The 27,763-nt window shown below is 39.8% G+C and overlaps 1 protein-coding gene and 1 long non-coding RNA gene across 8 annotated transcripts in view; one reads left to right on the top strand and one right to left on the bottom strand.

Annotated features, from left to right (window-relative positions):
- The window catches only part of brm (ATP-dependent helicase brm), a 133,007-nt gene that overhangs the window by 68,137 nt on the left and 37,107 nt on the right, over positions 1 to 27,763 (top strand). Inside the window, exon 22 of one of the 2 annotated variants that reach the window (XM_046616979.2) lies at positions 15,538 to 15,839. The gene's annotated coding sequence lies outside the window, so the exon portion shown is untranslated. Of the gene's footprint in view, positions 1 to 11,921; positions 11,940 to 15,537; positions 15,840 to 27,763 lie in introns of those variants that run through there. The other variant, XM_046616980.2, reaches the window with a different exon arrangement.
- On the bottom strand, positions 440 to 9,602 carry LOC124214595 (uncharacterized). 6 transcript variants are annotated; one of them, XR_006882159.2, is made up of 4 exons: positions 9,195 to 9,602; positions 8,498 to 8,753; positions 7,342 to 7,961; positions 440 to 835 (listed from the first exon to the last, which is right to left on the bottom strand). It is a non-coding gene; the product is annotated as an uncharacterized lncRNA (long non-coding RNA). The 6 variants fall into 6 exon arrangements; XR_011176696.1 differs by having other exon boundaries at positions 7,342 to 7,947; XR_006882154.2 differs by having other exon boundaries at positions 7,342 to 8,753.

Here is a 27,763-nt window from a genome sequence, read left to right as displayed (position 1 = left end):
GACGACGCGATTCCTAAGAGGAATACAAGGGTTTCGTTGAACGACGTCTCATGTCTCAAGAAGATATAAATTTTGAAGGATGAAAGAATCAACCTCGGTGTAGCATTTGATAGGAACACTTGAAAATATTGAATTTTCTAATCACTGCACGAAAATTTCGTATTATACATAAATTGAGTATGCAAGAAAAACCGGAATGTAATAACCAGAATGTCTTCTACGAGAATGTATTCAATTCTTGAATATATCGACGCTATCAACATTGATGGAGGGTTGGCTTATTTGAATGTTGTTTCCTCGTCATCGACGTACATGTGGTATGAAAAAAATGTAGAACTACTCACCCTGTAAAATTCAAACTAAACAATCCCAAAGAAGTAAATACCCGTCATGCATTAATTTAGGCAATATAAATAAATTCACTCCGATAATAAGCATTTCAATAAGTGATCTTATTAAATTTTACGTTTTCTACATATGTTACGTACGTACATACAGTCTTTATTACAGTTCCTTTTTTTTTTTACATGATAACGATAGTGGTGATAATACTCATAATAATAACAATAGCAGAAGAAAAGCGAAAAGTACTAAACATTTTTCAATTAAATTATAAACTTGCATACCGGCTTTGCACAGCCCATAAATTTATAATCCCATTATAATTTTCTTAGTCAGTATAGTACAAGAGTAAATAATTCCTTAAATCAAATGTCACGGGTCCACTTAATTAATTTTCAATCCATTATAATCCTCGGATTTGGAACTGTACGCCTTCAGGCTGTCAAAACCTTCCCTTGTAAATTCGAGCTGCGGCAAATCTGCGCGGTCTAACCTGTAACAGAGAGAAAATGTTAAATTAGAATTCACAATTTATTGATTTTGTTTGTCACTCCGTTTATCTAATTGTCCTCACATATTTTTACCCTTTTGTTTGCTTTCATTTTTCAACCTCGCCCAGGCTGATCATACGCAAGATTTTCGAGCCGTATAATTCAGCGAAACTTTGTCTGTTCGAAAGTATTTGTACTGTAACAAATTATCACGCAAGCCTATCAAGTCGGTGGCGCTTAATGCGAAATTAGAGTATCGGTAGACCATTATTTTTTTTGCCAGTCAGATTGTAGTTTTAGTTGCGTGATGGCATATAAACGTGCCGCTATCGCGATGTGTACTTTTATTTTATACTTCCTCTTTTTACCCCTGATGTGTATTTTTATTTTTTATTTTTCTTTTTTTTTTTTTTTCCTGGCCGTTGATTATCCACCGTTGAAATCAGCAGTTCCCGTTATCCATTAAAGCCACGCCAGCCAGGCTGACGAATCTCCTGTATTTTAGGTGCCTTGTTCCGTTTTACGACTTTTAACTAAAACTGGAATAAAACCAGGAGAAATTCTATAGAACACGCGAGCTGTGACTGGGGAATTGCATTGTGAATAGAAACCGACCGGCCACTGCACAAGGTACACAATGCCAATCAGCGAAACAGCGCCTCGTAAAATTTCAATCTTCGAAACATACGAATTTTAAACCAACTCAAAGATCGAATGGATTTCACGAATAATACACACTACACCATAAGGTGACTGTACTTGAGATAGTAGCCGATTTTATCTACGGATACAATCACGCGTTCAATTCGGATTTGAACATTGCATACATATAATATGCAATGCTCTACCTGCAAATTTTTGGACGGTTTCAACCTCATATTCGTGCATGTTATGTTATATATGTATGTATTTTTTCATCAACATTCTGTAAATGTAATTTAGATGCAGCAGAACTTGATTTTTTCACAATTTAAGGATTAAAAAAGACTAGAAAAACATTTGTACTATCGTGCACTTTCGTAATTTAATGATTAATTATCGTCGATAAATGAGAAGTTGGAGAGGTTCTTTACTGGAAAAATTCTGATTTATAATGTGCGTGATCCAACATCACCGAACGTACGTCACATTAACAGAAAAATTTATCACACGCAATAAACGTTTATTACCTCATCGGGCAATGATTTATCAGGCACATAATCTCGATAGCATTTGAATCCTATCATCATGTGGTAATTGTACTAATAACTTCGGTTATATGACACTGAAGGAAAAAATAATTACAGATTTATAAGATTGCAATACGGTTGCAATCGAGCAAAAAAATTTGAATACAAATTCACTAGACGTTCCGTCATATTCTGCAACAATTATTCTCCCGTGTATTTGTGCATCAGATGTCTCAAACTGTGGATGCAGCTAATGCGAAAAATTGGCGTGAAAAAATGTCTTATATTTCAAATTTCCAGTCGAACCAGAGAAGCGAGAATCTTCAAGTTTCCTTTCGATTTTGACAATAAATTCTAAGTCGAATTCAACGATCCCTAACACAGCGTACGATCGTGATCAATCGTACAACGATGGATGATTGCCAATCGTCGTTGGAACAGATAAAGCGAAAAGATCTCGAAGCAAAAGTGATCCAAAGAAAAATCGCGTGGAACGAAGTGAATACAAGACACGGCTCGCAGCCCGATTGCTGTAGACAATAACGCAATTATATCGGAAAAAAAGCAGTCTTAGTTACGCGAAAGTGTTTTTGACTCGTCGTCGGTTGATCTGTCGTTTGCTTTCCTCTCGCGTCCCTCCAAATTCGCGCTATTGAGTTCGGTGATTTCCCGAAAAGCAACGGGCGAAAACGGTTTTGTGTTTACTCCGAGGGTTGTCTGCAGGGACAGAGAAGAAGTTTGGGGGTTGCGTAGGGTACGGAGGCGTAAGGGACGCGTCATTAGCTTTTGAAATGTCCGACGAACTGAAACACCCCGTGGCACGCCGTCCTCTAGTTCGTCCGCTGATCTTGAGCAAAAATTTCGGTTTTTACGTTAGTTACTAAAAATCTTTTGTAAAACGGTTATCGTTACTGCGATAAGGGTTTAATGGTCCTGGAAATACGAGAAGGTATGTAGGTATAACATATATTTTTAACTACAAATTAAATTTTTTTTATTCAAACAAGGCTTTAACCCTTTGCGACATAGTGATAAGTATTTTTACCACCTATTTTACATCCGTTTCTTGTATATTTGGAAAACTTTTCAAGATATTTCTTTGCGGTTTTCTGCTATTTCTTACAGGTTCTCAATACTCGAGAGTAATCGTTGCGGTATAATGTGAGTTATTGTTGTTAGATACAAATTGATTGACAAAAATGGTAAACATTAAAGAAATAATTCATTTCTGAGAAAGTTACCCCTCTGCACATAAATTAGAAGTTTTTGGGATCGGTGATTACGAATCTGAAATCTGCTTTTGAAAATTCAGTATGATGGATGCGTAGAGTTTTTTGACCGTATTCGATCAAATTTGAAATTTTCGTCCGTCGTATTGGATCCGCCGCGTTGAATTTTTTAAATATTAAACACTTCAACCAGGAATTAAATTCTATATAAAAGTTCGGCATGAATTTTCGCAGTAAAGTCGGTGTAGTACAGTTTATCCACTAAACACGAAGTTTAAAGCTGTTTTTTTACCTAAAGTTGACCTTCGAACCGAGGCTTATATACCTTCTGAACCATTCGCGCAGAACTGAACGGACACTGTTGCAGAGAATTACATTTATACAAATAGAATTAAATTCTAAATATTGTTTTGATGCTCAAGATCATATCATTAAATACGGCTGAGCAGTGAGCATTTAAGACTTCAAAAAGCACTGCCGTGTTTACGATTGTGTTAAAAAATAAGGTGACAAACTGCGTTCCTTCCACGGTGACAAGAATTTATAACCTATATATTAGTGGCAATAAATTTTTTTTCTTCCCTTGGACTGCAAGCAAAAGCATTTCCATCTCCTCTCTGCGCAATCTATCTGATATAAAAAACGCTTAGATTGAATTTTTTTTTTGCCTCCGAAGAGCAGCCGGGAAACGGAATAATGCACGAGATGGATCCAGAGCAAAAACCGTATTATATTATGCGGTTCCTCCTCTATGGTTACAGAGTATTTCATTTTAATTCGCGTTTCTTTCGCGAATAATATCTTTCTTTGTACCTGGAAATCATTTATTAATCGAATTTTCCGTAAATTTATAATCTACTTCCATTGTGGGTACCTCGAGTAATCGCCACTCTGTTGGCTGGAACGAAGACGCCCTTTTGTACACATTGGATTGTACCTAATTATACGGCCTGTGCGGTATACGTATTTGCCCAAGCACGCCTTTGCCCTCTATTGGATAAAATTGCCGCTAGCTTTACGTAGCTAGGCGAAAGGAATTAGATCGCCGAGGAAAAACATCGCCGCGGCACAAGGGGCTCTGTGGTGCGGAAAAAAGGATGAATACAAAAATGAACAAAGCGAGCAACTTTCCTCGGCGAATATGGAATAACCGAGAGGTGAACGAGCGCAGGGATGAAATATTCACGAGTCTGCCGGAACGGCAAAAGGTCGGTGTTACACTAATTGGACGTAACTTCCTCAAAATTATCTCGCCATAATTCATACACCTGAAATTACATGCCCAGAGTTTGAGGGACGAATGAATCATATCTGCTGTTATTCGCATCATCTATACTGTAATCAAGGGAAATATTTATACACGTGTTACGTATCGACACGGATCTTGCCGAGCAAATTTGAATTTTAAAAAAGCAACATGTGCCAAAAAAACGATAATCGGATAGCAATGCTCGATTGCTGCAACGGGGGGGAAAGGGGGGAGACATTTCACTTTCCACTCTCCGCAAGGCTCGAATGATTCGCGCCTTTTCTATTCCATGCCGGCACCGTCTGATCTTGCCAGGCGTTTTCTACTGCTACCACTGCTGCCGTAATATAAATGTGTTCTGCATACGTCTATATCTGTTAGCGTACGAGAGCGGAATACATCCTTCAAGAACGCATTTCAGGTGGTGTGTTTTACTACGAAAAAAAGTGTTGAGAAAAAAATTGACAAACCAAAGTTTGAAAAGCGGAATTAATGTTGAAAAATAAATCCTTAAGGATGAACCGGTCTGTATCAGTCTCATTTGCGTTACATGATTGTGAACACGAATAAAACAATATTCCCACTATAATAATAGGTATGTAATGGAAATGAATTTGAGGAAAATTTGAAAGAAGGTTTTACAATTAGAACGTGGAATGGATAAAGATAGGTTTGGATATAAGTATTATACGATGAACCAGATTTTCGTCAACAACTAAACTTGCACGTTATAATTATACTGTAATGTAAGATTTTTCAAATCAAAATGAACGAATAACATTAAAATTGGTTGAAGAAACACCAGAGACTAATCATTTCGAACGTTCTAAGTATCAAACCTTTTCTAAAGTTGCTCGTATTTTAGCGGCTGTCATTCGAAAATTTATATATTTATATATATTATATATTTATGACAATTTTCAAGCAATTAAATACTTGCCTAAGCTCACAATTAAGTAAAAGTTGGTTTGATTTATGTACAAGTGAGAAGAGGTCATAATCGCAACGATGAAAATTTGTAGTTTCCGTAATTATACAGTCTTTGATTGTTTACTTTGTTTTTTTTTTATTTTCAACTACAACCACCAAATTGATCTAGATGCCTCATTTGACAAAGAAAATGCAGACAACTAAACAAACAAATTGACCGTAGCTTTGACCAGAAAATGTAATATTAGCAACTATGATGACACTAAATAGTTAGTTGTAGAGAATTTACTTGGATTTGAAACAATATTACAAACCACTATCGTAACGGTACCGATTTTACTATAATCGACTAGTAATCGTGTAACAAATGAAATTTTTCCCAGTTTAGTATTTAGTTGATCGAAAACTTGAGGAATCAACATAGTTACAACCAAATAACAATTTCCTTGTCCTCGTTTCGTAAAGAAAACTGCTACGTCCAATAAGATCTTGCAGCAGAAACATGCAATGGAGCAATTCGCGGAGAGGAGCCAGAGCGCAAGTAAAGAATGGCCGAGTGTCCCGGCACGTTCGGAAGGAAGAAGCGTGCAGAAGCGACTCTCCATGAATATGTAGAAGCGAGTGCAGTTGCAGACGTCCAGAACCCGTGACCCGGCAACTCTGAGAAGTCATAATTAAAGTAGACAAGAAAGAAGAGCTCGAAGAGAAGTGGAAAGAACTAGTTTTTTCGTGTAAGAAAGTGAAAAAAAAAAAATGCAAGGAAGAGACAATTCTTCCGACTTCAGGTTACATTTCTGTAGCGAGTCTCTCTGCAGATACGAAAGCAAACACGAGTGTAGGTAATTCGTGAAGTGAGAATCGAAGGATAGTTCATTTTGACTCGATTATATTAAAAGAGGAAACTCATACTAATGCACGTTGTTGTACAATTGGAACAATGGCTGCTGCTCAAATGTATTGTCAATAGAATTACATTGTCGTGAAATAGTCGGAAAAGGGAAAAGTTACGGTATCTTACAAATTAATAGCGTTTCTTAATACTAAGGGTAAGTCCAGTGACTCCCTGGTTTTTATTCCATTGTCTTGTACGCAGTGTTCGGTATAATTTGAACCTCGACCATTGATAATAAAATAGATAAGACGTAGCGTGTAAGGTGAGGCCAAATGTCAGGTGTACCTATATATCTTAGCACACTGATTGCAGCTGTTTTTTATCAAAAGTATTTGTAAGTAAATATTGAATGTATTTTTCTAAAATTCTCTAATCGACATACAGTTTTCTTTTTCTACCGAGTATTTTGAATTCTTTTGAATTCCGATTTTCTGCTATCAGTGTCTCGAGTGCAAACGTATTAGGTAAAAAGTGACGAGTTACCAGCGGTTAGTGAAATGTTTTCAAATCATCTGAAGTCGGTGAAGATCGCTCGGAATTTTCTGGAATTTCTTCAAGCCCCGTAAAATTTTTTGACACACTTTTAAAAAATTTTCCACTTTCGCGCTACCTTTGAAGTTCCATGTCAGTAGGCATTAAAATTTTGTGATACATTGTGGAAAATTAACGAACTCTTTTAACGTCTTCTTCGACAGTTCGTAACTTCACTGAAACGAAGTGAAAACTGTTGCGCGCTTTCGAGAAATCGGAAGTTTTTCACGAAGCTAAATTTGATATCGCGACGTACGTGTTTCAAAATATAGCTTGCGTTGCCGATCCGCCGTTGTGATGCGGCAAGTGCGTAAAAATAACGCGCCAGTTGAACATTCCGATTTAACATCGCGTTGTGATTTGGATTTAGATTCAGTCCGTGAAAATTTCATCCCAAAATCCCCGCGTACTTGAGCGAGTTATAATTCACAGCCTCGAAATTGTGAAATCTGATTTGTAGAAAAATTGAGTGGTTAACCCCCGAGTGGAAAGACAAACTTGAGCTAACCTTGTCAAAGTTCTCCTTCTGGTTGAGGGCGCGGGGTTCGAGGGTGGCGTTTATTAAGGAAACACTCGAACGTCGCGCGCCGCCCTCTTCGCGAGGCAAGGGGCGCAGATAAGGATAAGGAGGATGCCGGCACCGAGTAGCGTGATCAGAGCGAAGCCGACGGACCAGAAGTTCGCCGTCTTTGGCGCAGCGAGTTTCCTGGCCGTAGGTAAAGCCGCGACTTCCTCAGCCGTCACCCCGAGTCTCCTCGCCTTAACTATTAAGGATCTGAGGCGTCGCGACGCCTTCTCGCACGACATCGTTGTTATTTCTTTATCTCCGATCGTCTTTGCCCTCTTCTTATCGAAGCCTTCTCTTTCCGCCTACCCTCGTCAACCGCCTCGACCCCTTGTCTTCTCGAAGCGCATCGACGTGCTCACTTCTTCTTCAACAGGTTTACGCTCGGCAAACTGAATGTTTATCATTATCGCGCGTGCCTCGCCGATTCGAATCTCCCTTTTTTTTTTTATTCACCGGCTTTTCATTTCACTTACACATGGTTAAAATCGATCTCAACCTTCGGCTCGAGTTTTTGCTTTCTTTTCCTTCTCTTTTCACCTCTGTATTCTACAACACACAAACTGTCAAATCAAATGGTTTTTAGATTGAGAACGATCGATCACCGATATTTAACAAAGGAGTTTGAACCAGGAGAACGCGTTACGTTATTTGGCTATCGTTTCGATATCTATAATCTCATCCCGCTTTTTCGTCACGGTGCACTTTACCGGAACAAAATCACATTCTACCGTTCGTTGACCTAGACGTAATATAGTATAAATTGCTTAATTAGCTTATTTAATTAGCCTATTCAACGTGCAAGAGTCTCTCCATAAAACTCCGTTAATATGAATTGAAAATGTGCCACATCAGACAAGCTTTATTCTGTGACATTAGTATCAAAAACAGGAACAATTAATATTTTTGAGGCTACCATGAAAGTTTATTGCTCACCACGCGTATGATAATAATAATTAATTATTGTTGAACGTTTTTCAAATAATCGGGAATTGATTTGTGATTGAATTTTTTTATTTGTAAATCTACAGCGTTCATATTGAGTTTAGCAACTTGTACGTCCCATATACTACAAGTGAAGCGTATTGATAAATTATACCGGATTGCATCTCGATTTCTTCAAACCGCATTGGCAAACGAATACATCTCACAGTTGAGAAACTTTAAATTAGATTCACTGGAGAATAATAGGGAAGTAGGTGTTCTGTAAATCTGGAGCCAAGTTTTGCACAGTAGAAAATCAATCTATGTGTTCGATTCAGAGATGTTTTGATACTTTTGTTCTCGTTCAAAACGCAAAGGTATTCACAGAGTGAGATGCACGTAGTTGGATGGGAATTTAAATGCAGCGCAGTCTGAAAAAGTAATAGAATTCCGTGGAGTGTCAACACGGACCGAGGAATGCAAAGAGACGTCTTGAATCGACGAAGAATTGCAGTTCCGTATTTCACGGAAGAAGGTGAAAAATATTCCGAAAATTGGATAATTTATGGAACAGAATTTTCTCACATTATTAATAAACGAGCGTTTCAACAAACTCGGTCAAAATTGGATATCTTTTCATTTTTATACTGCTTCTGACGGTTTTATAAAAAAAATTTCTCTCGTTTTTTTCTCGCTAAAAGCTTTGTGAAAGTAACAAAAAATTGTTGGAATCTGGTTAACGTTGAAACATTCGCTCCGCAGTTGATCCTTTGTACTTGTAAATAATTACGAAATCGATTTCTCGGTACAGTGAGTTATGAACTCTGCACTTTGTACCGTTTTACAAAGTTCGTATATGAAATTGGGTTTACAAATTTCACTGATGGGAAATTCCCGTCGCTGCTGCTGCTGCTGTTACCGATGATGGCAATAGCCAAGAAGTAAAATCGCATTGACTATTTATCTCCTCGTCTGCAAACACGTCACGCGAAAGTCACTCAAGCCGATCTCCTTTCGCGTAATTTTACCAATTTTCGTCTTCTACTTCTGTGACACAATTTGTTCCACATCGTAGAAAAATAACGTATAATATACGCGGTTTTTCCGAAATCGTTCGCGCGTTACGAGGACTTTTTCGTGTTTAGCATTTTGACCAGAATTAAAAAAAGGACCGATCCAAAAACCCAAAAATTACTCTCGTATCCGCCACGTTCTACTCGAGCAAAACCACGTGTTGCTTAACCTGACGTCGAATTGCCGCAAGCTGCTTGCTCGTGGGCGTCGCGACGCTGACTGCCAGTCGACGGGATGCTCCGAGCTTTATTGGGAAGCTCCCACCCCCGTCTCGACGCCAGGCGCCGGAACGCGTACTACGACTGCCTTCGCATTTCCCCGCACGTTTCGTGATTTCGGCTTTTCTACCCCGAACCCTGCATTCCCGTGCGAAATTGCCACGATTTTTCGTATTTTGGCAATTTCGAATAACTTAAATTATTATAAATACATTTTTTTTTCAATCCCTCGGCCGTTCGAAAATCGAATAAAAACTGTGCAACGTTTCGCTTCCGGTGCAGTCTTCCGCGTGACATTGAATTTGCAGGATTTTCAGTCTATATTAAAAACAGGGGAAAAACTCCGCAAGCTCGAAAGTTCAGATGCTAATAAATGGGGAACTCGCGTTATTATCGTGTCTACAGAGAATTTTCATTCTATAGTCAACTCGACTGTGAAAATTAGTACCTTCGCTGTTATTCTCTTGAAAATAAAAAATTATTCGGCATAAATACACGAGTGGAGTCAACGCTGTTGGAATAAATGAACGGGGTAAACCGTGTGCGGAAAATTTGAGAGTAACGCCGAGTGACGAGGCTAAATAATAGTTTGTCCGCATCATACCTATTCATTGGTTCGGAAACGATGGTAATAATTTGAAAATCGCGACCGGCAGGTAAATGACAAGGATTTTTGAATACAGTCCAGGTGCGATTGCACCGGTTGAAACGAAGAATCGACTACGCAATTTCACGCAACTCTGCAGCTCCTGTCTCTCTTTTTTTTTTATAATTTCAGGAGCGATTGGAACACACTCTGGATGTGATCGTGGATACAACCTATCGGAATATCGACCTGCAGACCTCTCTAATTGAAGTTATAATATGCAGAGCACGGAAATATTTGGGAATCTGACTGTAATTGCTATCTCGTTAAATTTGAAATAGACGCTAGATAGGCAGAGAGACTCTGCGTCAGCTTCAAAGTAAATTCTCCGTACGGGCGATGATGCTTAGGTAGGTATATAATCTCCTGAGAACCCGTTCTCACATCTCTCGAGGCAAGAAGGTTTCTTCGGTTTGTATAACGAGGCGGCGGCGCGCGAACAAGCGGAGGCATTTTCAACCAAGATCGATGGAGAATATTTTCACTCACAGGCGGTAATCGCAGACGACTCCGTACCTCCGAAATAGCTGTTTCGTCCTGCTAAGCTCACCGAGAGTTCGAGGGGCGGCTTCGTCGGACTAAGTCAGCATTCACCCTAAGATACTTATTTCGTCTGAAGCTCCTGGTGAATGATACACAATATTGTAATTAGCCTGGAATTAGGACTCGCACCAGCTAGATACGCGCGTACTTTCATGCGAAAATATCAAATCCTACTCCGATAATAAAAACCGGCCAATTATAACGAACAAAACCAGCTTAAGACTGGCTGAATTTTCAGGCTCGTTGGGCGAAGAAAACGTTTTGAATATCTTTAAATTTTCTCGCTTACTATTCACACTTGCCCCAATTGTTCGTGTAATCGTAGCGAAACCAACCTAAATAACGCCGAGACGGAGTCGTGATAGGAAAAAGAAAAATATGTCGCAACGGATGAAAAGTGACTGAACATTGAAAATTTGGTAGTTCTTAGGCTTTAATAAACTTTTAAATTTTAACCAAGATATTCTTGCCTGCACTGCTTTCTTTGACGTGAAATCAGCGTTGAAAAATAGTCGCAAACGCATTAGCAAAGAGCATATTGATTTTGTGTCTGTGTTTTAATACGCCTGTAAAATATTTGCCAAGCATTTTTTTTGTTTTTTCTCTCCTACCGCTTCAGTAAAGTTTGCAATTGATGTCGCTATTAATGCACGGCAAACATTTGGACAGGCAGGAGATTTATTACCATTACATATATGTTCGTTGTCAATATATTGCAGAGTGGATATTTCCATCTTTGTGACGTGCCTACGTACAGAGAAATTAACTCATTTCCGGCGTACGGTAATTTCAAATCATAAATTGCACGGTCCTGGCGACTGGAGGCCGCGTAAATTGAGTATCGGAAAAAACATCCTACCCTTGTTTATCCAAGCTCACATTGTAGCAACAGCCCTACCCTCTGTCACCTACAATAAGTGACAGGTGCAGATCAATTGCAGATCATGCAGGTCAATTTACGAGAGACAATTGACTAGATAGATGAGTTGATCAATAACCATGGGACAAATCTTTTCGCCAATCCATTACCTCGACGTATAATCCCAATTACCATACGAGTATTCGATATTCAAGGGTAAATGAGAACTTGCAACGAGATCATACGTTTCTGTCCACAGAATCTTCTCTAATTTCTGCAAGCGAAGGCAACGCTACTAGGGAGGTATCGTGACGTATCGAGGCATGATCCTTGGTCATTCTTGGTTGTCGTTTATCAGGCAAGGTGCGTTAACTTTCTTTTTCTATAATCCCCGCAGCTTGACGTTATCCCCGGATAGTCGGCTATATCCAGTGGGAAGTTCGGTAAATTGCAAAACTTTGTACGTATGGTATTATATTCGAGCCGTCGTCAGCCAGTGTTCAATCATACAACCGAGTCACGAGAACGAACACGGACCGGCAGTTGCGGGAGGCTAAAACTCCACTTCTGCTTCCACTCGCATCTTCTGTCTTTCGTATCTTCATCCCTCTTCCTCTGCCCGGTCTACTTCCGGCAATGAAGAGAGAGAGAGAGAGAGAGCAAGAGTGGAAAGACGAGAGGGGCCCAAAGTCCAGCTCGTCGAGTGGCCAGTTGAGCCCGTCCGCTCGTTTCTTCACAGAAAGAAGAAGATCCTTATAACTTTTGGATTCTGCCCTACTAGAACCGGGCTGCACCAGCTGCGGAGTTTTAATTAAATAATCTTATTCGGCAACGTGTCTAAAATACTTGTAACGATTCGTCTTCCCTCCTTCACTTCTAGACGTCAACCTACCCTCTCATACGTACGACTTGCCAACACCACATATAATGTTTAGGTACCTGCATTCGGCTACGCGTATGTACGGCACGTCCAGGCAAGGAGTACACGATCGCATTTTACCAACTGCCACGAGAAATTCACGGAATTTCGTATTTCATTTGATAATGTGGAAAGGCATGTTCGGAATAAACTCCTGGACTTGGATGGTTCAGCGCCACTTTAACACAATTCATCACAAGATCAACTTTCAGAGTATGGAAAATTGCATTATAGCATATTTTCGTATGACACTATTTATCAGTAAAGGATTACTACGACTCTAAGAGGATCGTATTGAGGTAGTGAAAGGCTGGTACAAACTTACTCGAACTCGGATAAGAACTCCTTTTAATTCAATAAATGAACTCTCATAAAGTCGCTTGAAATCATGTGCAGGTCATTTCAACTCGCATGAATTTATGTATAAATAGAATTGTTGGGTAAAATGTCTACCGATTTTGGTCACCTGAGTTGGTACCAGTTGTGGCTATATATATTGCAAGTAATTGAAGGTTACGCCCACTAATGGTACAAAAGTACTTTGCCCGAATTGTAAGTGAGCACCAATTTTTAGTAATAATGTGTATCAAAAATTAAAAACTTTTCTATAAAACTTGTTTAAAGCCGGATATTGGTAATGAATTGAGTAATTAAAGAGATTTCTACTCATTGATACATATAGAACTTCGCAAAGATGACCACAAACAGTGAATATTCTCTAATTCTTCTGGTTTATTGAACTTCTTTTCAGCGCGTGGAATCATTTGAAGTCTTAGAAATTCATGAATTCACTTGGTGTCACGTAGATGCTGCATTTTAGAATAGTTTACCTCTGTCTCTGACTAAGTGATCGATTTTTCCTGCTTGTTTCGTTAAAATTTCAACTTCTTCGTGCAACAGATCTGTCTAGAATTCTTGATTAATGTCGCGTTTCACACTTCAATGTCAATTAAGAACGTATTACGATTTTGTCGCGAATTCCAAACATTCGCACACATTTCACGCACTTGAGGTTTGCAGAAACAATGGTGACGAATTTCCTGTTCTTTCCTCTTCTCCATCATTTTCGATCTAAGGGGTTCAGAGCCGTTTTAAAGCCTCCAACCGCGCTTCCAAATGGTTTGTTTGCACAGCGTCTGATCGAACCGTTTTGAACCTCCAACCCCACAGCACCGCAATTATGCGTCGCCACACACTTCCCCTCGCTTTTCTTTCTTTTTCGATTCAGTTTACGAATCTCACACTTTTCCTCGTAGTATAAGCATGAAAACATTGATGGTATGCTTTGGTTGGTAGTTATAAAACATCTTAGTCTCTAGGTGATCGTTTTCTATTTCGAGAATGTTGACTGTCGCTACTGCTGTCATTTTCGCTTTTCGAGAGACCACACAGAGGGAGATCAATACTGTTATTGGCGTAATATAATTTATCACCATAGCTTCCAATGTAAAGTCTGTCACCTAAACAGAAACTTCATGCACATCATTTGTTTGTTTCCTGAGATAACTTTGCATTGTTGTAAGATTTTGTATTCTCAGATTTCATTCTATTCATTTTTGTCTATTGATAGATTTTTTGTTACATTATATTATTAGATTTGAAAACTCTTTTAAGATACAGCGAGACAAGTCACACCGCTTTCGTCATAGAACAGACGAAGATTGACGTCTCATCAAGCCGTTAAACTTCATTCTGAGGTAGAATACATTTCACGCTCGTGTGACAGAAAGCCAAAGGGTGTATAACCACGGAATCCTTTAACAAATTTTCGTGTGGGTGTATTAAAATCTAAAGCGTATCGCGTACACATTTTCACGTCATTGCTGAACAGATTCCCTTGAGGCAGCTGATCAATCAATGCGGAATTTTTTATATTCGCGCCATGCCTTAACAATGACGTTTTGCCAAAGTTGATTACGAGATATACGATCTTGACTTTCTCGCAACGCACAAACATCACGCACAGAGGCATGCTTTAGGTTCGATATAATCCGATTATGAGGTAAAATTATTCCGCTCTTTAGTCATGCGTACGCTAAGCTCATACCCCCAATTGTTATAACTTATATAAATAACCAACCTGATCGTGCGAATAAATAATATGGTCAGATTGGGCTATGTGCATGTCCTTGATATGCGTTCATCACCGGATTTCGTTACTTCAATCGGCTAAAACGTCTCAGCAGAATATGTGGTCCAGAGGTCTGATACTCTCCTTGTTAGTATACCAGTAGAGAAATGAATTATACTTCAGTAGGTTTCAGTACTTATATGTTCCGATTAAGCGGTGACAACTATGCGTACTCATTATAGGTACTTCTGTACTTGAGTACAGTACTAAATACTTGCACTCCTGTACTATCGGTACCCGTAGTCTGGTACCAAGTATTATACTTGTACTATTATATTTACCACGTTCACGTACGTAATAAGTATTGAAATTCCGTGTACTTGTAAGTAATAATATTCCATCGCTATTTGGAGTGATACGCAGAGCAGGTCTAATAAGGAAACTGGAATCGAGGCGTTCGAAACGACACGTACAATGCTACACAGGTGAGTTGCTCATTGACTTCGCAGACCCTTGACGCCGAAAGTTTGATTCAATTAAGCGATGGGAACTCAATTTTCCCCTCCCTCGGGACTCGGGCTAGTCTTGGGGGTTGCGTTCTGGCGAGACATTCGAAGCCCGGGAACGGGCGAGGGCGGATACGTGAAAGTCGTATAAAGTGCGACGCCGGACGACGTGAACAAGTTTATTAATAATGTGCTCAAGGGGGACGACTCTTATGTGTTCGTATATCGGTGAGAGCGGACATGTGCGGCTGACCGGGAGGGAATATCCTGGCGATCGGGAACCATTGCGCGACTCCGTGAATGACCTTTGCCAAACTTGCCAAATCTCACCACTTTTTTTTTTTTATCCTATTACCTTTGTTTCCTCCATCTTTTTCAGCGGAGGAAAAACTTTCTCTCCGAGTTTTATACGAGGAGGACTGCAGCCCGGAGAAAAACTCTCCAATTGATTTCGAAATTGTTCCGCTTACCAAGCTGCTGCAAGCATCCGTTTTAACAGCTCAGGCTTCGGAGAAGTTTTGGATTATGTACGCTTAAACTTTGCCACGGTCTTTAAGCGGTAAGGAGGTTATTATCACCGCGTATGAATCAGCAAGCTGAACTTGCCAGGATAATGGATGGACATAATCAATCTGTACAAATGGAAATACGGAATTACAAATTTTCACCATCGATACGCAAGTAAGTCTGTTTATTCTTCATTCGCGGACTCCTTGACGCGGAGAAGTTCGATCGTAAAACCTGTAAAGTAAATTGGAACTTTCTGGTCAGAGCTTACTCGTAATTGATTACCAAAACGGATATACCAACACCTTGAATAATACACCGAATGGAAAGCTAGTGTACAGTCCTTGAGTTATTCATTATGAAGGGGGCTACTATATCAAATTATTATGGTGCTTGGTAATAAACCTAAATGCGGTACGGCGCTGCGTTATTTACCGTACTGCTATACATCGACGATAATTAATTACCTTTAAAGCAAACATATTCACCGCAGAATATTGGCAACTTTGCGGGGAACGCCACGTGTACATTGAAGAGATCAAGCGAAAAGCTCAACCTTACCGTACCGCAAGCAATTACCTTGGACCCTGGACCTTATCGGGTTCGAATTGTAAGCGTTACCAAGTGTTTCATGCCTCTCGACCCAGTGGTCCGTCTAAATTGCGAACTTAGCTTAGCAGTACGTGACTTAAATATTCACGTACCCGACCCGTGAGTAATTGTGAATTATATCAAATGCAAATTGTATTTTGATAGCCACGTTGGGATGGACTAGATTATTACGTCTCGCGAGAAGAACTTACGGAACTGCCATAGGAGAACTCAGAATCCTGATAATGAGTAGCTCATATTTTATTCCCGGCTACAAGTTCCGCTCCGACTTTTCTGGTGCATCATAGTTGAACAATCCTGAGAAATTTATGGTCTCAAGTTACATCGTAACGCCCTTGTACCTCATATTCCTGGCTTCCAATATTCCGGTTTCTGAAAGTTCAATCCATATTGAAACCCCCGCGATACCACATGTAACGCAAAACCAAACCACCGCATGAAATTCCCCCGCAAAGTTTCACCCACGACGGCGTGCCCTTATCAACGAAAGGTTTATAGACCCTTCGACATACTCTCAGGCGACGATGGCGTAAAGTTGAATCGAATTTTGTCGGTAGAAATTACAAAGGATATAAGATGATGGAATTTCTTTTTCCGGCATGAAATACGAGGGCTGATCGTTGCGAACGATTAAATGGAATTCAGGTCTTCTTTAACGCTTGGCTTATTCATATTCCGTACAAACTTTGGTCTGGAGCCTTGCGTTGAGGATTGTATCATTAACGATACATTGGAATTGGAAAACGTTCTCGTTAATGGTCGCCTTCCGTAGACCTTTCAAGAGGTGGAGCGAACAATAGTTGATAGAATCTTGCTTCCGGTACAAGATAGCGATCAGATGCTAAGTGGACGGATTACACTCGCTCTATCTTCATTTGAAGTACGTAAAGATTCTCATCAACCCTTCCTAGGACTTTGCTGACTGGCCAGGTTGTTACATTCACGCTTTCCGATCAGGGTACAGAAATTGGTATTATACTGGGACCGTCAGTCATGGGCGTGAAATCGGCTTAACCGGGATCGATTCTCTATGAAATTGCAAGCGGCTTCCGCAACTACTGGCATAAAATTCACAACTTAATTTGTTGTTTCAACCAAACAAACATTTAGAGCTGTGTTTTGGCAGTAAGCCGACGTCGATAACTAATGTTTTCTTATTCACTGTTTCAGCATATTTCAGAATCACGTTATCATCAACGGTTCAAATTTATGCTAAACGAGGCTGAAGGTAACAGCCAGTATTATCAGCCAAACGTTCTAACGTTCATTCGAAGAAGATATTGAAGTCCGAAAATAAAAATTTCGTCAAATACCTTGAACCCCCGATAGTTTCATATAATTATGAGGATAAAACTGAAATGCGTTTTTCTATTTCTAAAAAGTTTGACACGTTTGGCTGCTAACTCTGGCTACTAGCTTCAGCTTTATTTATACTAAAGTATTGGTGAAGTATCCCGTGATATTCAGCTGTTCTGTCAGTGAACGTGTTTGATTTGACATCAACGTCAGGAGTTTTGAGTCTCAATAAAAATTTCGTTGAGACGTAAGTGGCAGATAAGGTCGGTATCAAAACTTCTGCGCTTGATGTCCATGCGTCAAATGCGCATCCTCGGATGGATTCAGCGCGAGAATGATCTGTAAGACTTTACGTTTAAAATATACGGGATTATCACGATGCAAAAAAAAAAATTTTCCATTCCCGGACGGCGCTATTTAATCACTTCACGTGAGACTTCAGTTTCGCTGGTCTTCGAGATAAACGTCGGAGTGTAATATAAACCGGGGGAGATTCGGCTACCAATGAAAATGCAATTTTGTATACACCGCAGAGATGATTGCTAACTATTTAAACATGCGGGTGTTATACCTGTGATCTTGACATTTGTTTGAACAAATCTACAATAACCGTATATTACGAGTGAGTAAATAATAGCCCCTCGGCGGGGTGTATGGTAAATTAGAGTAGAGATTAAGTATCCTTATACTATTCCTGGCGAAATGGCCAACGGTAAATTTTCGTGGGAGATCGCAGCGATAACCGAGCGCGCGTCAGACTATTAGATTTAATTAAACAAACATTATCTTTCGCCTAGAGACTAGAGCTCATTCAAAAACACCTTTCAGTCCTGATCAGGTTGCGTCGTCGTTTTGCAGGGCGATTTGCATATTAAAGTAATTTACCGTAAGCCAAGTCGTGTCCGATTGCAGATTGGATTTACTCGTGTGATTACTTGCCGGATTAACTAGCCATGCAAGGACTTTCCGAAACACAATACACTCGGACATTTACGCGAATGCGCGATTAGGAGGTGAAATCTTTTGCAGTTTGCGGCACAAACTGCACAACCGAAATCATAATCACCAACGAAATGCGAACTCTTGATAGTACTAAATAGTACAGCGGCGACGTAGTCTGGCGTACACTGCACTCATGGAATCCTACGATATGATTTGAAATCTCAGAAGTCCCTGAAAGTTTCGAAATGACATAAATCATAAAAAATCTCTAACATCTTTGACACGTATTCCGTGAATGTCACATCCAGATATGGATTATCAGAAATCGGTAAAATCGCCTAAATTCTTTGGAAACCTTGGAGTCTTGAAATCTGGTGTACGTACAAACTGACGAATGGTTAACTCCTCGTGCAGGGAAATTACCTCGATCCTAGGTACTTCCCATGATTAACCAAATTCCAAGCCCAATTCACTTTGGGCAGAGAAATGTACAGGAAGTAGTATTTCTTGCAGCTACGCTTCGGCGACGCCGCACAAATCCTCAGCTAGAAACACTTAATCTCCACCTAACCCTCGCGGACAGAATTCATTGGCACAATAGCAAAGCGGTGGGGCGGGGGACGGAATAAGGGAGGGTATTCCGTGTCAGCGCGGTCGAATTTGTTGGCAAAATTCACCCACTGTTCTTGACGCGTAAGGATATCGCTTCACGGCTACGAGGGCTGCTCTGCTCTGGTGTTCTGGTACGGGACTTCAACTTAACTAGTTAGCAGTTCCATTGTGCTGCTCTCGTGGCCGGCCAACAATACAGTCTAATGTGCTAAATCGCGGCAAGATTAGGCGGCAGTTAGCAACTATATACAACTACAGCACAACCTTGCCACCTCATGTCTTATCCTCCGCTCCATTAGGCGGTCAAAACTGCAGACTAACTCCTGAAAGGTTACAACATCGGTCCCACAGTTGATGATCGAGCATTGCTTCGGTTGAATATTTTGGGCATTGTCGCGGTGATAGAGCGTCTAGCCACGAATCAAAATCATCGCTTAACCGAATCAAGTGTCACAGTCTTCGGAGAGAAAGCAACATTTTTTATCTCCGACTCAACCGTAATGATAACTTGTTTGACCTGAAAAGCGGGGCGAAAGTAGCGTGTTATTCCCTCTCAACGTTTTTCCCTCATCTGCGGGAAAAAAATAACACTTATCGGAAATTCGACATCAGTTGGTATTACAATAATGATATTCGATGAGATTGACATCAAATTACAGTTTAGAGAAGTTCACCTCACATTTTTCTTACGGCATTCCATCGGTAAATGTAAGGGTAACGACTGGAATGATCAAAGTACGTAAATATTATTGTGTCGTCGCACGTTGCGAGGTTTCAAAATTTCATTGATGTTTACTCAGGTTACTTCACACCCGTGGTTATACTTTTTTCGCCTATGTTGTAACATAAAAAGGCCAGTGAAAGCCGGTGAGCATATCAATCACTTCGATTGAGTTGAGGTTACCTTTACTGACGAATAAAGCAATTCGCGTCAACTACCGACTCCTAACAAAAGTTTGGAAATCTGGGTCGACAGAATTCAGTGTTTCGAAAACGTCAACAGTGTTACTGAGCCTCGTGGCTTTGTAATTCCGATAGCATTATTCTTCTCCATGGCAGATTATCGATAAGTCGATAAATTTATCATATTTGCCTGATCCGTGCACGCGGCTGCAACTTACCGGCTCAACATAGGGATGTGTAAGAAAATATTTTGCATGGTGAAAAAAATAGATATAAAAGGGTAAAAAGGTGAAGAAAAAATTTTAAGCAAAGAGAGCTGAATGATTTGTGGTACGATATCGTTCGTTGTACCGTATTCTTCCTGGATACGATATTCGAAGGTGATAGAGGGGAGGTTATGGGGAGTCAAAGGGCCGATTTATCAACCTATCAGTGGCCATGATTGATTCGGATGTAGGAAAAGTTTGAAAAATTGAAAAGATATGTTAAACAGCGAGATGTCAATGGCAGACTCTTTCCCAGAGCTTTCTTCGCATACTTTAACACTCACCTGCGAAGCGTGAGAGAGAATCGCAGGCAATCCCAATACTCACTCTCTACCCCCGATTTATGTGTACTACAAATTTCTACCAAAATCCTGTATGATTTTACACCTGTGCGAACAAGAAATTTCAATACTTTCGAGGCTACTCGACTGCTGATCCTAACGCACAGACGTATAATGTACAACCTAGTAATTTGAATAAAGATGGTGAATTTAACTACTAGACCAAACTGTTGCATGATTAGGAGAGTCAATACCCCATCTAAGATCTGAAAACCATCGATTCGACAAAAAAATTTGAGGAATGTTCTGCTGTAACCAATTTTGACCCACTTTCAATCAGACTTTGCAATTTGAGAATCATGCTTCTGGGAAACGTGGAAGAACAGAAATCAAATCGTAAAATGCAAGTGTCAAGAAAGAAAATGAAAATAAAAAAGAAAAACCACTGGAAAACCCATCTTCGCTTTACAAGCATTCCGTTACTTAGACGATTAGCTATCGTTTACCAGTTAAAATGCTCTCGAGCTGCAAGCGTCGAGAGGAAGCCGGTAACTACACGTCTATCCTTGAGTTAAAGGTGAACTGCTCGAAGATTGACTGCTTTCCAGTGCACGATACTTACTTTTGCGAAAGTTTCGCCGTTGGTGTTGATACTGTTGTAAATACCTCTCAGCATGTGTGCGTTATAATTTATAGTAACTAATATTTGGAGTAAATTTTTCGCTATTTACCAGGTCATTTACCAGACCTTATATACAAGGATAAGGATCGTTCGATAAACTTCGGTGCAGTGTATTCGAGGTAGGATTTAGCGTGCGTCACCGCCAACTTGAGTCGAGTGTTTAGCGGCGCTAGAAACTTTGGGTACAAAGCAAATAGAGAAAGTGCTTTTGGAGGAAAGTTACGTGTAGAGCAAAACACGGCTGTAATAAATTTCTTTGCTCGCTACGTCTTGCCACTTCGCTAATGAAACAGAGTACCGGCTAATGAGCTTAATGAGAGAGTTCCGGCAGTAGGTTCTACTTTATAAGGAGACCCTCTTCCATTATTCCTACTGGTCACATATATATAGAAACTTCCTCCGCACGTGAGTGCATCGTATACGTATTACTGACTCTCTTTACTCGAAGGTATGACACATTTTTTGTACGTACGCTGCTATTTTTTCCAAAGAGAAAAACGCACATTTATACTGACATGATAGCAACAGATACCTAATTCTTTGACTACGTTATCGATGTTATTGATCGCAGATACCATTCGATGATTTTCGGTTATAACTATTTTTATTTCAGTTGTAACCGTACATTTGTTGTACTGATTGTACTGGCGTATTGATATCTATTATATGCTTCCACAGAAATATTACCGCTTGGATATAAAAACGTAATATCCGTCCATGAGATTAGTAAAATAAACCTGCGAATTACTGAATGATCTGCAAGCGTTGTGTACAGAGTTTTGAAGTGCTAGCGCGTTGATGAAAATTCAGTCACTCTTTAACACTGCGCTTTATTTTCGCGATAGTCGACAATTGACGCACGCAAGTTGAACGGTCATTTTCCAACTTGAATGGATAAATAATTTGAAATATAACCGGCTTGATCAGTTCACCTGAAATAGATAAGAGTAAATCAAATCTTCGGAGAGAAGTCATATAAGATGTGCTTTGATTATGACAGTACTCTGATTTTCAGTTGGATTTCATTTTTAAAGAATAGAACATTTTTGTGTGCCAATTTCATGTCGTACACTGTACAATAATTATATTCCAAGTGAGCCAGCGCGGAGCAGTTTCATGTTTCTGACTGTGATTTAAAGTTATTTGTATATGTATCCAGGCCAGTGTCAAATTAGGAATCACGTCTGACGCTTAAAAGTGATCCTTGCAATAAAACAACTCTAATGTATCGATTTCAAACCCATCTTAAAATAAGATCCAAAACACACGACTTTGCAGTCATACAGTATACAGGATTCGAACATAATTAATTGCGATACCAGATGCAAATCATCAATTGAAATCAATTAATGCTGTTTTAATTATAAAAAATGCAAATTAGCGACACTCGTTAACGGAATCCATTACTTGGTATGATTATCAAATTCGTTTCATTGATAAATATTTACTCACAATTTTTACAATTACAACCTTGATCTCAATCCTAAATCAATTCGAAATTTGTCATTTCGATTTGAATACAGTTCGGTTTGAGGCTGAGGCTCGCCCTAGTCAAGCTGGCGTTCATCTGCCCAAAAGCGAATCGAGTTTTGCTTGATGGATGGTGACTCTGCATCGTTGCATGGAAACTCTAGGGCGGATTCTGATGCTTCCGACAGTGGACCTATTAATTACCTAGCCAGTGGTAGCTGTAGCAGGCGAAATTACAGTCTATTGGGAACAGATCGTTGATGAGGCGCCGAGTTCGCGCAAGAACGTCATGTTTAACCGCTGTGCAGTGTTAGATCAACCGGTGTTAACGGTTTCGCTTTGTAACTAGCGTAATTTAGCAAATTACATAACCAGATATCTCGTTTCAGTCGCACTGCACAATGAGTTTAGCATTCAAACCTGCATAGTAATTATTGATCTCATTCTAGACATTCGAGCTACTCGTTATAAAGGGCTCTTTTTCGGGAATAAGAGGTATAAGATAAAGGTGGAACAGTCTCAATCTTTCTCATCGAAAAAGTCATAATCATTTGAAATTCTATGGAATGTCAACGTCAAGCAATCAATTACATACAAAACCCTGTGTCGACCTATTGTTAGATAATTCTTGTGTCTAACGATATTCTGCGAATACGACCTGCCAGACGCAATTATACAAAACGTAGTGATGAATATTTATGTTCTAAAAGCTTCTCGAACTCTAAACAGCGTGAAATTATAGGTCAGTCAAGCTGAAGGATTGGAGGCACTTAGCGATCTATATTTGGCTTATTAGAATTTTTATCGAGCAGAGTTTTGGTAACGCACGGAGCGAATGGCTGGAACAAACTATAAAGCTTATCATTAATAATACATACCCGAGGTTGTTGCTTCAAAAGCTTGGAGCCACTTGTTAGAGACAAAAACATGGAGTTGCGTTTGTTGTGAAGTGAAGTTTACATTGTAGAAACTAACACAATACGAAGATGCGTATCAACCCTGTGACATGTATTATTGCTCTTTTGACACTGTGAAGACTGACTGAAACTTTTTATCTGAAATATCAGCTAGTCTACTTGTTTTGCATAAATTGTCCCGATAGCGTGAACAAGCTTGATGAGAATATATCTGCAGATAAATGTAAATCACGTCAAAATATTCCTTCGGTAATTATTCAAACAGGGTTGTAAACTTTGACTTTGATACTTCTGGCTGTTCTTGGGTGCAAGAGGACATTAATTCAACCACTCTCGACAAGTGATTATATCAGAATCGCAATGCATCCTCCTTTCACGATAATTTTCCCTAAATTAGGTTCTCAAAAAATCATTCTCCAAGTGCCACATATCGCACGCTTTGCACCTTGCAACTATAATTCGAAGTGGTTAATTCAACGACAATCTGGTGGTTGGATAAACATGTGTAATTATAAATCTCCGAGATTTTCACCCCCTTCGTTGGAACGAGGAAGCGCGGATAGCAAATATTCGAGATAAGCGCCGAATGGCTGATGCTGATATTGGCAAAGCATCACATTATCATCTCAAAACCGTTGCCACGAACATACGCATACCGTCGCTCAACTCTCACCGGTGCATTTGACAGTTTAAGATTATTTACAGGTACGTCGCGTAGTTGCGTCGATGCGAGCGAAACGCTGCCGAGATATTGTATAATATGGTATATAACGGCAACCACATTTGCATTCCCTTGCTCGGTGGAACTTTACATTACTACATATGTATATCCAGTAAGCATATAACGCATGCATCGCAACTAGAGACGTCGAACGGTAATGTCACCGTGTTGGATAACCGTCGATGATTCTAGTCCTGCGGTTTAAATGCGTCGTACTCGCGCTTGGACAGCGAACCACGATCAAGTCTTGCAGATTATCGACTCATTACCTTGCCAATTTCAGGCTAGTTATTCCAGTTTCAATGTCTCTTGTAGCTACGTGAGCTTCTATACATGTCACGAACATATCAGTTACATTTCATTCCATTCACGATGCACCGCAATCGTGCGGTAAATAAACGGGTTCTTTGGATAGTTGTGAATATTAAAAGTACATGGCCTCAATTATCTTACAGGCATGACCAACTAGCTTTGTGTCAGAGTGAAGTCCAAGTAACAACTGATTCATGCAGCCCATAAAACTTTCAGCAATTTCCAGGCTATTGGAAAAAATTGTCGGTCTTTGTGATCCTGAGAACTTTGACTCAGGTTCAGTTTTATCGATTACGAAGTTCTCTTTTACCGCTTACACGGAGTAAACCATTTTATGACTGTAACGACTCTGGTTCGGCCAGAATCGATACAGTTGTTGGAGTCGTCTATTGTTTGCTGGCTATAATACTACAGGCCAAATATTGCTCCCACGTGTACTCGCCAATGGTTAATTAGCTGGCATCCACGATGCACCAGGATAGAGTTACGTTGGCATCAAATCGCCTGTAGCCAGAGGCCGTACGACTCCAGCAGGAAGGAGGTGGGATTAATCAGGAATCTGCATTGGAACCAATCAATTCTCACCTACTGAGCCGTTCAGAGTTGTCCGTAAGGAATACAACGTTCAACTATTATTTACCAAGATGGATTATGCTACGTCTACAATATTCCACATTCCTGATAGTACTTGGAATTCATCGCATTTCCTCTTCACTCTCCCGACTCCTGACCGAAGCACCTGATCCTTGATACTCGTGACGCTTGTCAATTGCCGTTTTTTTAAATCTGTAATACCTGAACTTGATGCAATGAGGAAGCTTGTACACTGATGGAGCCGTCCAATCTGCACAGCTCAATTTCGTCGTGTTTAAGCTTCAACTGATTGGTCGGGATACGTTGATGCTTTCTGACACACATTTACATTTAGGTTCACGCCAATTGAAGCATTCAAAATCAAGAAGTAGTAGTTAGAAAGAAAACAAAGAATGTAAAATCGAAAATTAAAGGAATTTTCATCTACACTTGCGTGAATTGTACTAAAATCTTTGAATAATCATTTTTGAGTTTCACGGCTTTTAAAGAACAGAATACTAAATGTCGCTTGTCTAAGAAAACCGAAAAGTTCGAAGGTTTTTTTGTTGTCTCGTTCGCGTAAAAATATCGAAGTTTAGAATAACGCTTACATTTACAGCTTATATTACTTCCAACTTTATTTTGGAGGGATTAAGAAGTTGTAAATACTCCCAAAGTGTTGCGAATAACCGCTCAAAGTTACACCGGAAAAACAAAGAAATCTTATTCTATTTTCTTTGCTGTCGATGCTACGACATTGAAGTTATGTTTTCTTAGAGTCCTAAAGGTCCAATTAGTGTATTGATGCACCTGAATATCAATTCTCAGAAGAAAAGTTTCTCGCCCAAAATAGTTGCAAGAAAAAAAAAAGAAAATTCAGACTCACCCCTTCGAATTTTTATGACAACACTTTAGCCAACTGTGAAGAATATGCGAATAAATTTATTGCGATCAACTGGTCAAAAGTCATGCATGAAAGACGAACAAATCTTGATGTATTTTCTCAGCTGTTGATTTCCAGATTTTCTGTGTGTCTTTTCTGAATTTTCGCGGATCCAATCAGTGAATAAAGACTTGCAACAATTCAGTGAAGATTATGTATCATAAAATTGTTCGAGACCCTGCAGTATTGACGGATTATTAAGAAGCGATTGTGACTGATCTTCGGTTGTTCAACCGACAGATATTGAAGTTCGAATCGAAAAGTAGAGGTCAACCTTCGTTTGTATTCGCAGTGGCTGGTCCTACGATGTTAGAGCTGCCATCTCACGATATCCCAGAGCCTCAGTAGTGAAAAGAGGATTTTCAAGCTGTACATTCTCTAGGGCAAGCAATTGGATTGTCACTTGTTGGAAATGCCAATAAACGTACAGATCAGCAGGGATGACATTCTTTCGTCTGCCTCCCCTGATTTCATATCGTTTTGTTCTCTATTTATCGAAATTGTCCAAAACTTTGATAAGGAAATCGTTCAACAATTGAAATTCTCGCTAGTTATGTTGAAAACTGTGCCCATCATCATTATGCGCTTGAAGTTCTAGGCTTGTTTATGAAATCCTAGTCCCTGCATTGCCAATGGTTCACAGAAGTCAATCCCTCGTGTAAAGGATAAGGAATTTTGATGTATCCTGCGATATCCCTACAGGACTGAAGAGCAGTGTCGTCCAGATGCTAATTATAATGCTAAAACAAATGTGTGCAAACTCAAGCACGATCCCTTGATTATATAACAGATGTCACTTCCCGTTGGTTAATAAAACAGTCTTCTGCGTAGTGTTATTTTAAGAAGTGATATTTCTTTATGATACTGGAATACGCAATGTTAGTTAAATTATCAATTATGAACTGCTCTGTACTTCCAGGGAGTACAATTCACGCCTAGTTCGCTTGATCAAACCTCGCGAAACTAAGAAGAATAACGAGAAAATAAAACATTGTCATGGAATAATTTTCGCAAAAACTCTCCAAAATTCTACCATGATCCTTAAACCCACCCGAAACCGAGGCGATATTCACTCCTAGATCCGGTGGCAAGTGATTGCAATGATTTCAAGCAATTTCATGTGATTTCACTGTCGCTATTGCTCTTCTAATATGAACATCGCAGTACTCGTAGTGAATATATTAATATATTAAACGTTGTACCTAGAACGCCGCCGTGATTCCAAATATGAAACAAATTAGTCCGTTTCTCTCTCGGCAAAAGCTTCAATGGCAATTTGATATGCAGTGTCTGATATATATTACGCACACCTGTATTCGAACTGCACGTCAGACCCTCTTCGTCTGACTTTCACGCGCGTCTTGCACAGGCATCTATAAGCGTCTGTGAGAGTCTCGCAGAGTCTCTGGAATCTTGCCTGCACCTCGAAACCTCAAAAGCCCTCGATAGAGTGTCAGACCGGAGCGTTGAGCGCCACAACGACACGTCACTGCTGCAAGGGTGTGGCGGACTCTTTGACAAGATGACGTCTGACGTGTAATTTCCTAAAGGCACCTCTCGTCGTGTGT

The sequence above is a fragment of the Neodiprion pinetum genome, chromosome 3 (assembly GCF_021155775.2).
Source record: "Neodiprion pinetum isolate iyNeoPine1 chromosome 3, iyNeoPine1.2, whole genome shotgun sequence".
NCBI classification, from domain to species: domain Eukaryota; kingdom Metazoa; phylum Arthropoda; class Insecta; order Hymenoptera; family Diprionidae; genus Neodiprion; species Neodiprion pinetum.
The sequence above is the reverse complement of the archived record's forward strand: the minus strand, read 5'-3'. Positions and strand labels throughout refer to the sequence as shown.